The sequence below is a fragment of the Eptatretus burgeri genome, chromosome 12 (assembly GCF_056783735.1).
Source record: "Eptatretus burgeri isolate ZD-2024b chromosome 12, Ebu_testis_v1, whole genome shotgun sequence".
NCBI classification, from domain to species: domain Eukaryota; kingdom Metazoa; phylum Chordata; class Myxini; order Myxiniformes; family Myxinidae; genus Eptatretus; species Eptatretus burgeri.
In genome coordinates, this window is record NC_140972.1 from 60,328,403 (window position 1) to 60,340,425 (window position 12,023).

At 41.6% G+C, this 12,023-nt stretch overlaps 1 protein-coding gene across 5 annotated transcripts in view; it reads left to right on the forward strand.

Annotated features, from left to right (window-relative positions):
• LOC147015719 (fibroblast growth factor receptor-like 1) overlaps positions 1 to 12,023 on the forward strand; it is a 303,397-nt gene that overhangs the window by 121,898 nt on the left and 169,476 nt on the right. The window lies entirely within an intron of this gene.

Consider the following 12,023-nt stretch of genomic DNA (forward strand, 5'->3'; position numbering starts at 1 on the left):
TTAGTTATTTGTGCCTGTTGTTTGTGTCCTTTATGACGACCCTAAAAACAGTAAATCTCCTGTTTGGAATGATTTTCAATTTTGTTTGATTGCCAGATGAAGACAGATGAAGCAATTGCTTCACTGCACCACGAGCAAGCACGCTCTGGACGAGATGCCGTACAATTTGCCAAATTCAGAGCCAAAGTACTGCTAAACTGCAGGCTCGTCTTCCAATTCGTGTTCTACAGTGCTAAAAATATAAAATTCAATTTAAATTAAGTCGATCCTCAATCGCAGAAATCGACCGATAGACAGACAGAGTGAACCAATTGCTTCATCCCACATTTCACTGCATGAACAAGGTAACAAACAAATCTGCGCTTGAAGAAATAGACCACCATGTACATTCGAAGCGCTGATACTGAAACAGAAACTATCATACTTTGAACGCATCAAGCATACAGAAAATGAACGTCTTGGGAAGCAAACCATGCTGGATATGGTTGAGAGAAGAATAGGAAGAAGGAGACCTTATATGTGCTGGATGGATGGAGTAAAGGTTGCAACCAAGCTATTTCTGCCAGAGCTTCAGGAAGCAGTGCAAGATCGGGATGTTTGGAGAAATGTTATCATTAATGTCACCAGAAGTTTGCCACAACTTGACACGGAACTAAATTAAAAAAAAAAATATATATATATATATATATATATATATAGATATATATATATATAGATATATATATATATATATATATATATATATATATATATATATATATATATATATATATATATATATATATATATATATATATATATATAATACTGGTATATATTCAATGCAAGACAGATTTATTGATAATCTTCCCACTTCACATCATGGGGAAGCCTTAAATGTCTTCAATGGTAACCTGGAATCTGTCGTTATTAATCTGCCCAGCCTACTCATGCAGCCGACATTATTGGTCCGAAAAGAAAGATCAATCAGACTAACTCGGGCAAGAGAAAGAGCAACCTAAAAGCATGAATCACTTTATAAGGATTGATTATGTGTCTTTCCCAGAAGGATAAATAAAAACACTTTATTTTTACATTACTTGATAATGTTCAAAGTGATGGATGAACAAAATGCAACCATCTTCATTGACATTTGCTGGTTACACTCTGTCATGCCATCACCATCAAACTGCATATCAGATCACAAAAAATCGAACAATTAAATGGATGACACTTGAAGAACGTGAAAAGGCATGAGAGGTCAGGACAGTCTCCCTGGACAACGCATGAAAGGTCAGGATTGTCTCCTTGGACATATCTCGGGCATTCAACACATTTTCTTATTGTACGAGGGCATGCTTGAAAGTAATGCCTCCTTTTCTTTTTCTCCAAAACAAGTAAAGATATACGAATGAAACAAAGAACAGTCTGCATATTAGCTCTACCTCCACACCACCCCCTCCCGCACCACCTCCCACCCCTCTCTGTCTCAGCGCTATGTTCGTTCAGATGGCTAAAGGCAACATGACATTTTCAGTGCTGTGAAGCATTGGAGATGAGAGTTGGGATGACTGAATGAAGATGAGAGTTGGGTGCACCATTACAATCCCGAGAGTAAGAGATAGTCGATGGAGTACTGCCACAAGAGAACACCAGCCCCAACTTGAAACCGTCATATTTTCATCTTTTCCCCAAACTTGAGGAATGCCTTCGTGGAGAACATTTTTCTTTCTGACGATGATGTCAAGGCTGCTGAGAAGTACTGGTCAACATTGTCTTCCCCCTCCTCTCCCATGGAGGTTGAATTGCTCCAGAGCAGTGTCTTTGACCCAGTCTTTTCCCTCATCTACTTTCATGACCTCTCCAATGCTCTGGAAATCCATCTTCCTTTTTGAAGATGACTTTATTTTGCTATATCGCACCCCATCCCTCTGACAGGCACACAGCAGCTGCATCACTCTTGGGTAATCTGGAATTGATGAGATGCTGGAGCAAGAGACGGAGCATGTCCTTCAATTCTAGGGAACCTCACAGTCATACGTTGTTGCTCTGGAAGGATCGTCACACTAACTCAAATAACTATTCCCATGTTTAGCCACTGGAAGAGGTTCGGTCTCTTTGACATCTTGGCCTCAGTATCAGTTGGGACCTTTCCTGACCTGATCAATAACAAAGCTGGCATATAAATCCAGCTCAAGACTGCGACTCCTCTGTCTTTCCAAGTCATTGCTTGAAAAATCAGAACTACTCAGCTTACAAGGCCTTTGTCAACAGAGGGCAGCTCACTGGATGATGGGATTGGGGCAAAGCCTTTGGGGCTCCCATTCTTTGATGATAGGAATGATGAAAGGAAGTACAAAGAAACCTTCCTAGGTCAGATTGCAGTGGTGTGTGTCGGGGTGGTGCTGACGTGTAGTCCACCAGATGGCGGGTTCCTCGGGTTAACCTGAGACGGTCTCTTCGGGTGGGTGCCTAGAATGTCCTATCCGTAAGAGAAGAGGATCACCTGTCACTGTAGTACAGGCAAAATGTCGGATGACCTCTCACAAATTGCAACAAAAGCAAGCAACACATTTTGATTCCTGGATATGTCCTCAGTGACAGAAAAAAGTCCTAAGGGATCCTCCGGGGGGAAAGTCCTGAAATCATGGAAATCCAATTTGGCCGCCACCCGGCTTCGGGGAAAATGAGAAAATTGTAAAAATTGATATTTTAATATGTAAATATATGTTTTTTCTGCATTCTAATTGTTTCTAGTTATGGTCAGTATATTGATATACAAGAATAATTTAAAAAAAGTGAAATATATTGGGGTAAAATAAAAAAAATTATAGCTTTTTTGTCCAAAAATGTCAATTTTTTGTCCCGAAAATTTTTTTTTACCTGATGCTGATTTTGGCTCCTGGACAAAAAAAAAAAGAAACGTTGAAGACACAATATGAAATCAAGTCAATGACAATACAATATAATTATGTAAATCATTGAAACATGAAAAAATTCACAATTCCACTCGGGGCAATCACATCTGCCTGACGAAGGTTTCGAAATGAAAATTAAACTCAGAAACTACATCCATTATAAACTTGCTATACATGTTGAGAAAATCAAGCGTATTAAAGTTAGAACTCGACAATGTCATCATCATCCTCATCATTGTCACATGGAGTGTTTGTGCAGCCAGAGCCCCTGCAGTTTCCACAAGCTGGAGTGCACTCAATGTTGTGCTTCTTGCATGTGCATCTCATGGTGCTACATTCAGCCTGGCAGTTGCACCTAATGACACGTAACATCTTTTCAGGAGCTGGAGCTATTGATGTCTGAAGTGGCACAAAACCGTCATCACACTTCTGCCAACCCCAGTCTGTCTGAAGAAGTTCATCTGCACATCCCTTCCATTCTTGGACTTGCAGATACACGTGCAGGCTGTGATACTTTGCTGCTTCTGATGTTGGTGGTAACGTCTGTGGTTGCACGTGAGAGGAGCTCGAAGCCACCTTGTCCCAGGACCGCTGATACCGGAGGGTGTCCAGGGTGTCAGTTGACTTTCCGTTGTAGATTATCACCAACGTTTTTTCTCCTGCATCTGCCACATCACATACGGAAGCTGGATATGTATCAAAAACCTTGGCCTGCTCACGGAATGTGTTGTTTGCTTTGAACTTTTTGAGGGAAGCTCCCTTTCCAATCCCATGAAGACGAGATGTCGTGTCGCACCCAAGAACTGCATGTAGAAACAGTATGTGCTTGCACATGTCTGTACCAATCATTTTCTTTGTAGCCTTGATGTTCCAGATGCGAGGCTTCTTCGTGTTCTTCTTTGGCTCGGGACAAAAGAAGAGGTCATGGGATTCTAAGCTTGCATGGTAGCATAGGAGGACGAGGAGGTCTGTGTCATCACCAACTAACACATTGTTGGTGACAGTTGCAGACTGCACGGCCTTCCGTACAATCAGGAGATCAGCATCCCCTGAGGCACGGTTAGTCTCACAGTTCTTCTTCTGAAGCTCTTCACTCAACATAAAAATGAATCGCTGTTTATTCTGCCTATTGACAAGAAACTGTTCCTTCTTCATTGTGAGACGCATGTCAGCTGTAAATGTCACAGTAGTGCCAGCATTCCCTTTAGACCGTCTCTGGTGTGTCATGTTCTTCGTGTTGGTACTCTCATAACCATCAAACACGACTATGGCATCTCCGTACTTCTTCGTTACATAATCAGTGTACTGGTGGCATATGTCTCTATATGTAGATCCACGAGACCATGGAATGCGTTGAACAAGTGCCCCACCATCCAAAACATACTGTTGCCCATCATTGGGGATATTGGCTGGGACATCGGATCCAAGAAGATCCCAGATGGCATCAGCAAAGACTGGCTTGTGTGCTTCTCGGAGCTGAAGAGAGGAATCAAAGAGGGCTGGTGGATAGCTGCACAGTTCATATTTGAAGGCTGACTCCAGTTCTTCTGCTGTCTGTGCAACAGTGGTCAGTCTCTGGAAGAGGAGTTGTGGGTCAACCTGGACTTGCTCTCCATCAATCTTGACAGATGACTTCATGCCGAGGGTGACAACTTGGTCTTTCCTCTTAAATGTGTACTCGGTAGGTGTTTTCCCATCCATAGATTTCAATATTTTGGCTCCTACAGCATGTGCTGTATCAACGTTGACGGTGGGGTGTGCATGAACTCCAGTGGCAATGTTCCTCAGATGTGGATCACTACTGAACGGATTCTGTTCCTGTAAATACTGAAGAGCTGATAGTGTGTCCTTCCAGTCACGTGATTGTCTTGCCTTGGTCATGTCCTTCTTCTGTTCTCCAGTGTTGTAGTTCACACCTGTGAGCTCCTGCATTGCCTGGTTTATTTCTGCACAGGCAGGCATTGATAGTAGCCATACCAGCCGTTGTTGCTCTGTCATTCCTCGCCCTCGTGTGAGCCCCCCTCTGGTCTTCAAACTTCTCATCAGAACTTGTTCGATAATCAGGTCAGATGAAAGACCTGCCCACAGGCGATCACTTCGTCAAACCACATGGAACCCCTCATCAAAACATTGTTGGACATTGGGATGTTGAGTTTTGAGGTTGGACATCTGCTGCAGATACACCCTCGCAGATTTACAGGTTGTGGCCCAAAGCTGCCAGGTAAGGCAGCATTTCCTGGATGGCCTGTAGATGTAGTGCCTCTGCCCGGATGTATTTGCATCGAATGTCTAGCATATCCATATACTGAACCCAGAGCGCTGAAGTTCTAGAAGATATCTTTGCAGACTCGGCATGCTTCTGTAGGTGGTCTTTGATTCGTTTCAAGACATCAGACTTGCATACTTCTTCCACAGACAGTGTCCCAGCCATCAGCTTCTCATCGAGGGTACAAGCTTCGTTGAAGTCTGGATTATTGCTTAGATCTGTATGCTGGTCATGTAGCGGCCTTGGAACTGCTTCGGTTAAGTCCGGATCTTCATTCCCATTGCCATCTGATGTTTCAGGTAGGCATGGTAGAGGCGCATTGAGCACATTTGTCAACAGCAAGGCATTGAGGGCTGCATCAACAATTAGGTGTGCGCGATCTGCGCGGGCAATGGCCTTGCCACTAAACATATGAATCACTGCATTGGGGGCATATATCAACTCCATCAGTTCTTGAAGCCCGGATGACACCATCAGGTATCCAATACATCCGAGGAAACTCATTTCTGCGTGGAAGCCGCCCAAGCGTAGGACAATCCCTTTCAGATCACTTCCCATACGCTCCGAGTTGATGATCATGAGGGCCTTCCACCAGAGGGGCTGATCAAAGGTGATTACTGGAGTGACACCGTGGCGTCGTGCATGTTCACTGACAAACATCAGGGTCGAGTATATGCATGTGCTGTCAATATTGCATGTGCTAACAAATTAATATTGTGTGTTAATTCTTTCACCAGAGGAGAGTACTAATGTCCCTGTATCTGGAAATATATAGTATGTATGCCTGGGGATACATATGTTCTTATATGAACAAACTTGCTCAAGTCAAAATATTTTTTTGGGACAAAAAATTGACATTTTTGGACAAAAAAGCTATAATTTTTTATTTTACCCTCAATACATTTCACATTTTTATAATTATTCATGTATATCAATATATTGACCATAATTAGAAACAATTAGAATGCAGAAAAACATATATTTACATGTTAAAATATCAATCTTTACAATTTTCTCATTTTCCCCGAAGCCGGGTGGCGGCCATACGGGATTTCCATGATTTCAGGACTTTCCCCCCGGAGGATCCCTTAGGACTTTTTTTCTGTCACTGAGGACATATCCAGGAATCAAAATCTGTTCAGTTTGCTTTTGTTACAATTTGTGGGAGGTTGACCAAATATTTCTGCTAAAATGCCTGTACTACTGCTACCATTTGAGCTCCAGCATTTGGACATTGGTATTGCAGCACTCTCTGAGGTTCGGAGACCAGATAGTGGTGAGATCATGGTGGGTGGTTACATCTACTACTGGACTGGTTGCTCTGATGGTTACCATACCCAAGGGGTTGCTGTAGCTGTGTCCAATAAGCTGACTCCAATGATAATTGAGGTAACAACGGTTAGTGAGTGTATTATGAGACTGAGGATTCGTCACTCCTTGGGTGTCATTCCCCTGGTCTCTGTATATTCTCCGACAGAGGTGAGTGATTTCACTGTGAAGGAGGCATTCTCGGCCACGCTCAAGTCTGTGGTTGATTAGTGCCCCAGACGAGATACTCTTCTAGTCTTGGAGGATTTCAATGCATCGACTGACACTGACAGGGATGGTCATGGGACATGTGTTTATCTCCATTGGTCTCAAACTGTGAACCAGAATATCACTAAGTTCCTTGACTTTGCAAGAAGTCATGGACTTAGGGTGGCTGGTTCATGGTTTTAGTGCTCACAGCCTCATCACTGGACTTGGTATTCCAACACTAGTGGTGTGGCAAAGAGATTGACCATGTGCTTTTGATGGTCGCTGGAGGATGATCCAGGACTGCAGGGTCTACCGGAGTACTCAGTTCCTCAATACCAACCACAGCCTTGTTGAAGCAACTCTGAAGTTGCAGCTTAAATCCAGGAGAATGGTTCCAACCCAGACTCGGCTACATGTTTGGAAGCTCAAGGATGAGAGTATGGCTGAGGAAGTTGCGAACAGGCTGATTAGGGATTTGGGGGAGGGTCTGGGTGCTTTGGGGAATCCTGAAGAGTTGTAAAGTTCCTTCAAGACCACCATCCTTGAAGTTGCGGGTGGACGTCTTAGAACCAACCGTCAGGTGAAGAAAAACTTTGTCTCCCAAGGGACACTGGATACCATTGATCAGAGTCACAGAGCCAGGCTTAATGGCAGAGCTGAGCTGTTCAGGTAGTTGAGACATAAAACAGTACGTGTGCCGAGAGTGGACGAGGCCAATGTGTGAGGATTTTGTGAAGTTGTAGATCATCACCTGTGGTCAAGTGATTCTCATTCTGCTGACAGAAGAATTCATGCATTGCGTTTCTCAAAGCCCATCCATTGAAGTACTGCAGTTACAGCAGAGGATGGTGAGCTCTTGACAGTAGAATCCAAGGTGAAGGCCCGCTGGGCTGGTTACTTTGAGCGGCTGTTCCAGGCTGACCCCCCAGCTGTTGAGTTAGATGTCAGAGTGTAGCTCTCCCTATTGCTGACCCTCCAATCAACTGTGAACTGCCTTAGTTTATGGAAGCACCAGCTGCGGTGAACCAATTGAAAGGGAGGTAAAGCTCCTGGGATCTGTGGCATCCATGCTAAACTTCTCAAGGCTGGTGGAAATGCTGAACTCGTGTCAATGCATTCAGTTCTGTGCTCTGTTTGGAGTGCAGGCACCATCTCAGCTGACTGGAAGAGGGGCCTTGTTGTCCCTCTCTGGAAAGGGAAGGGTGATCGCCAGGACTGCAACAACTATGGAGGGATGACGCTGCTCTCAGTACGAGGCACAGTCTTTGATCGGATAATTATTGACAGGACTCATCACCATCTGCTTGAGCACCAGCGCCCAGGGCAATCGGGCGCATATATATATATATATATATATATATATATATATATATATATATATATATATATATATATATATATATATATATATATATATATATATATATATACTGTATATATAAATATATAGGGTGCCCCCAAAAAATGGACTCACATTTTGGCTCCTCATAACTCAATGAATTTTTCATTTATTTTTAGATCAAATTGACCATAATAATGGCAGAAGTACGACTCGGTTTTGAAGAAAGCAAATTTATCATAAAGTGCTACTGGAAGCACGAAAACATCATGCAAGTGCAAAGACAATTTAGAAGACATTTTCACAAAGATCCACCAACACGACGCACCATTGCTCACATCCGAGATAAGTTTGAAACAGATGGAACTGTGCTTGACATCCATAAGGAGCGTTCAGGAAGACCACGGTCATCAACCACCCCCGCAAAAGAAAATCAATTGCTGGAAACCCTCCACCGATCCCCACGGAAATCTGTACGACAAATGGCTCATGAGACAGGAATCCCAAAATCAAGCACCCATCGCATTTTGAAGCGAATTAATTGGAAAAGTTACATTCCAAAATTAATCCACGCTCGAAATGAAGACGATCCTGACCGGAGAGCTGAATTTTGTGAGTGGTACCTGGGAAAATGCGAAGAAGATGCAGCATTTCCATCCAAAATTGTTTGGAGCGATGAGGCCAGCTTCAAGTTAAATGGTTCAATTAACTGACACAATTGCACCTACTGGGCTCCTGAAAATCCACATGTTACTCTGGAACACCATTTAAACTTGCCAGGAGTTACTGTGTGGTGTGGGATATCAGTATTGGGCATCCTAGGGCCATTCTTTTTTGACCAAACTGTCACTGGGGATGTTTACTTAAACTTGCTGCAGGAATTCGTCGGTCCACGTGTCGAAGAGATATTTGGTGATGAAGAGATTTACTTTCAGCAAGATGGAGCACCTCCCCACTACCACCGTGATGTAAGGGCCTATCTCGAAGCAACTTTTCCGAACAGATGGATTGGGCGAAGAGGTAGTGTTGAATTCCCTGCGTGTTCCCCAGACCTCACTCCAATGGACTTCTTTTTATTGGGATATCTCAAAGATAAGGCTTACGGCTCAAAACCAGCAACAGTCGATGAGCTGAAAGAGGAAATTGAAAGACAATGTCTTGCAGTTTCAAATGAAATGATTCGTAACGCTGTTGAATCCATTGGTCCGCGTTATGGGCTGTGTTATGGCTGTATGCTAACCCCATTGAAAACCTCTGGAATGTGATCAAGAGGAAAATGGATGGTCACAAGTCATCAAACAAAGCCGAGCTGCTTGAATTTTTGTGCCACAAGTGGCATAAAGTCACCCAACAGCAATGTGAAAGACTGGTGGAGAGCATGCCAAGACGCATGAAAGCTGTGATTGAAAATCAGGGTTATTCCACAAAATATTGATTTCTGAACTCTTCCGAAGTTAAAACATTAGTATTGTGTTGTTTAAAAATGAATATGAACTTGTTTTGTTTGTATTATTTGAGGTCTGAAAACACTGAATCTTTGTTGTTATTTTGACCAGTTGTCATTTTCTGCAAATAAATGCTCTAAATGCCAATATTTTTATTCGGAATTTGGGAGAAATATTGTCAGTAGGTTATAGAATAAAACAAAAATGTTCATTTTACTCAAACACATACCTCTAAATAGTAAAACCAGAAAAACTGATAATTTTGCAGTGGTCTCTTAATTTTTTCCAGAGCTGTATATTGTTACGGTTGCACATACATATTGTTACGGTATATACAGGGTGTCCCAAAAGTCACCTCGGGATTTAGAAATTAAATAACATTTCTGATTTTTTAATAATTTGTTTTTCTTTTCTTTTCAGATTTTAGATTAACATTTGGAAATATCGCATGGAAAAATTCACAACTGAATAAAGAACCAAAATCGTGAAATTTTATTTTAAATTTCATCGATCAATTATTCTCACCCAAAGAGAACACGCTTGATCCGACGTGTTTGACGGTATAAGCTGTTAGGGTTAGCTGTTAGGGTTAGTACGATAACGTGAAATTGGTTATCTCGATTGGTACGATAACGTGAAACTGAATAATTTCGCGAAATTCAGCAATTTCTTGGCCATCACGTTTTACTGATTTGACGCCTCCTAATTATTTTCTTTGGGGTTACCTGAAGGAGCGTGTATGCATCAATAAGCCCCATACAATTCAGCAGCTCAAGGACAACATCTGTGCAGAAATTCGAGGGCTGCAGCCAGAGTTATTGTCCACTGTTATGGAAAATGCTGTCGAAAGAGTCCGTCTCTGCGAAGCTGAAAATGGAGGACATCTAAGCTGCATCATTTTTCATAACGAAAGCAAATTTATCTCCATTTTGTAAATTTTATTTTCGTATAAAAATAATCATAAATTATTTCAAAACAGAAATGTTATTTAATTTCAAAATCCCAAGGTGACTTTTGGGACACCCTGTGTGTATATATATATATATATATATATATATATATATATATATATATATATATATATATATATATATATATATATATATATATATATATATATATATACATATATATTTAAACGGATCCACAGCGTGTCTGAAAATGGATACACCAAAAAGAACATTGAATAGTTTTAATGTTAGTCAAGCTTGTAAGTTTAAGTTTGTTTAATTTTTTATGGAATTGTTTGGATATTCTCGAATCTAAATTGTAAAACAGGAGTGTCTGTCCATCTGACTGTCCCCAAACTACTCCCTCAGTTTTGGGGCTAGCCCCACCAAACCTTTTGTGGAACGTTTTAGGGTCCCAGCCAGTGCCCAAAGATGGGTGGGAGTTTTCATAAATTCCTCAATACAATTATGATTTTGAGTTTCGATTCGTACGAAACTGCTCCCGACCCAGATTCTATGTCAGAATAATGTTTATCTTGGTTTACTCACGAGTGTTTGTAACATTGTATTTTGTTCTATTAAATTGTATAGTATAAATTTGCGATTGGAATGATGCTGTTTAGAATGAAATTATAGAGAGATTGAGCTTAAAGCAGAATGAGGAAATTACGTGAGAGTTTCCACCGGTGACACTCATGGATTTGGCATTCACATTTTCGCATTTGCAACATCATTGAAATATTACCCACCTTACTTCTTGTGGGGTCAGCTGCAGTAAGTTTTGTGCCAAAGTCCTTCACAAACTGGCTGTCTATGCCTAACGTTCGACTGAAGGTGTCACAGGAATGGAAATGTATTAGTTCATGGTTTGGCATTCGCCATTTTTTGCCAAAGTCCTTCACGAACCGGCTGTCCATGCCTGACGCTCGGTCTGACAAAGTTTGATTTAAAAACAGTTTAACAATTCGGGCCGAGTTAGGTGGTGCACCATCCTGGTAAAAGATTGCTATTCGTAACAAGTTGGAATTTTCTTGGAGTTGCAGAATAATGAACTCTCGTAGCATGTTGAGGTATGAAATGCTGGTGACAGTGCGTAAACATAGATAACAAAGCATTACGACCTGATATAGTACTGAGGTACAAAAAAGAGAAAAGAAGGCATTGCGAATTTAGTTTGCAGTACCCAGATATTTTAGCCTAAACAACGCAGAAATCAAGATAATGAGCAATTACCAGGATCTCATAAATGAAGTGAAAAGATCCTGGAAGCTGAAGAATGTCAAATTTGTACTCGTGATAGTTGGAGCAATGGGAATGATAAAATCGAACCTTATGGAGATCTTAAAAACCATCCCTGGGAATATTACTACAAACAAACTGCAGTTGTAAGCTGCCCAGGGCTCAGTGACGATATTGAAAAGAGCCCTCGGAACAAAACTTTGATAATAAGAAAACTTCACAGCTTGGTCCATGAATAATGATCCTTTCCTGAAAGCTCCATCAGGCCGCTACTGCGAGACCTGGGAGGACTGTTCCATCTTTTGAAGCCCAAATATGGAGATAACAACCAACAACAACACACACACATTAACACATATTTACTCAATT